We start from the raw sequence: 2890 nt of genomic DNA, 5'->3' as shown, positions 1-2890 counted from the left end.
TGAAATGAAATTTAACACTCGGTCAGAACGTTTACTGGGATGACATCGAAAACATGAAATACAGTTATAAAATTTTTAATGGTATTAAAAAACAGGAAGTATATAATATCTAAAAATAATATGAAAAAAATTACATACAAAATATCATTAGTCTAGAACATTATCTTATCAAGAAAAAAAATATTAATTTTTTCTGCATAAAATGATATGTTTATTTTTATTCATTTCTTAATTGTGGGATGCTTAGGAAATGCATTTCACAGCTTGATATAATCACTCCATCACTTTACTTCAGATTTCTTAGAATGTTAATAGAATGTTAATGTATCACTATATACTGTGCAATTCTAGAGTAAAAATCAGAATTTCACTTAGTATGTTTTTATAAATGATAATACTATGTTTAGCTATGTGAAACAATATTAATGATTAATTCAGCTAACTTTTGAAAGCAAATGAAAAAAACCTAACTTGCTACCAAATACAGTCAAGTGGCATTCACAATGTTAGAACATGTTTAAAAGCAACAAGCCTCAAATCCAGTTCACACACTTATGAAGATAAACATACAGTATTATTTTTAAATGTCCTGAAATCAAAACATTGCAGATGTTTAACACTTCTTTAAGGTAGATTTAACTGCTACATATATGTAGCATTTACAGAAGGCTCTATTAATTTTCAGACTCACAAAATGACAACTCTTTTAAAGGCTAAGGATATTCAACATATTTGTTTCCTTATGTCTTATGTAAAAAAAAAAAAATAATAATCAGGACACCATGTTATAGTCAAAAATGCATTACAAAGTAGTGTTTTTCATATCTTTCTCAAGTTTCCTTTTCCAATGTATATAACTAGTTGTACTTTATAAATTAATATAGTAACTATTTCCTAAAAGCAATTAAGGATAAACTTAGGAAGTGTCTCTGAAAAAATAAAAAATTTAGGTTGTAAATCCAAATTTATTTGGATATACATATTAAAATTTAAAAACATTACAATTAGCTTAATGAAAAGGAAATGAAATTATCTAATCTAAAAATGTGTATGATGTGGACAAATTAGTTTTAAGATTTATACTACAACTTAATTTTTTTTTATTAAAAATGATACTACATTTAACATTTACACAGCAAAATTTACAAGGATGGATATGATGACCACCATACCATATGCACTATAAGCTGACAATGAAATAACTGAATGTAATAATCTGCAAGATTGTGGTAAATCTTCATCTGTGTAGTACAAAATACGTATACACAGAACTGACTGATGCCTTTGTAATACCATCGAAAACCAGAACTGAATAAGATTCTATTTTCAAAAGTTCTTGAAGAGCTTTTTACAATTTGCATTCTAGGTAGTACACATACTCTGTATTTTACTCTTCTTCCGTATTTCAGTGAACAAGAAAATTAAAATGTTCATACAGCAAGATTACGGGTGTATAAATTCCTAGAATATAACACGCTTAAAAGTTTGTATCATGTATTAAGGGTATCAACGGTGCAGTTACAGAAGGCACAAGGCCTAATTTAGGCGTTTATTAGTCATCACATTGCGTATTTCCTGCTCCATTCTCTTGCTAGTTCATTATATTTATCACGATCTGTTTTATAGATCCTGGCAATTTCTGGTACTAACGGGTCATCCGGATTGGGATCGCACAAAAGGGAACAAATGGAAAGCAATACTTTGGAAATCGTGAGAGCTGGCGACCATTGCGATCTCAGAATATCAAGACAAATACTTCCATTACTATTAATATTAGGATGGTATATACGTGTAGTGAACGCCAGTTTTGGTGGTTTGAAAGGATAATCAGTGGGGAAATGAATGGTTAGAAAAAAGACACCTCCCTGATAAGGGCTGTCCGGAGGTCCCATTATAGTAGCTTGCCAGTGAAAAAGGTCATCACCAACAGGTCCAGCTGAACACTGGGCAGGCGGATCACGTTTCAAATCCTCTAATTCCTTTTTAATACGCTTCAGAGCCATTTCACATACAAACTTCCAAAGCACACAAAATTCCACACAAGCAGCACAAAACCAAAATGATAATGAAAAATTTCTACTACACCAGTATAAATTCGGTTCAGAGGGCGCTGTTATAGATGTGTTTGGTTTCACCAAACGGAGAATAATATAATAAAATGGTGCTATTACATTAAAACGAGATGTATATGCAAAGGATGATTATCATGTTTCGTATGGAAAGTTTATTCACTTGATTAAAAATTAAATTAAATTAAACAGAACAAATACCAGCGTTGAATTAAGGATTCAACCCGGGATGAGTTGGCTGAACGGCTCCATGGAAACACCCGTATATAATAATAATAATAATAATAATAATAATAATAATAATAATAATAATAATAATAATTGAACTTTGAACTTAATTGGTTGATGAACCAAGTCCTTGACTCTTTATCCCTTTATCTGGATTTTAGATTGTGGGTGATGAGATTATTGTGGGTAATTTACCCGCTCATTGTGAGCATTGAGGCTGTATCAGCTTTCTCTTGCGATGGAGGATTTCGGTTTTTTATGTTTAAAACAATCTGAGGGCTTGTAGTCCGCTGCCTGTCGAACTAGCTGATTTGGGTGATTATCTGTGATTGTGAAGAATTTCTCCGCAATGCTTGTCACGTAAGTCTTAATATCTAGAAGATTGGCTTCTTGGTGTAACTGGATGTTTATGATGAACCATAGGCCATTCTTAGGCATTAATTCTGTATTATCTGAAGTCTGTTGATGTTGCTTTTAGTCGTGTGACCCCAGGTTGGAGAGGCGTAAGTTAGTTGCGGTCTGATTACCGATTTGAAAAGGAGGATTTTGTTGCTTATGCTTAGGAAGCTGTTCCTATTCAAAAGTGGATATAG

General features: G+C 31.9%; 1 pseudogene; it reads right to left on the bottom strand.

Annotated features, from left to right (window-relative positions):
- Window positions 1–1083: 1083 nt before the first annotated feature.
- LOC150102548 (ubiquitin-conjugating enzyme E2-17 kDa pseudogene) lies at window positions 1084–2084 on the bottom strand (annotated as a pseudogene).
- Window positions 2085–2890: the final 806 nt, after the last annotated feature.

Source organism: Typopeltis vanoorti, chromosome 10, assembly GCF_054136105.1.
Source record: "Typopeltis vanoorti isolate ZY-2024b chromosome 10, IOZ_Tvanoo_1.0, whole genome shotgun sequence".
In the NCBI taxonomy this organism is placed as follows: domain Eukaryota; kingdom Metazoa; phylum Arthropoda; class Arachnida; order Uropygi; family Thelyphonidae; genus Typopeltis; species Typopeltis vanoorti.
This window is presented reverse-complemented; position numbering and strand designations above follow the sequence as displayed.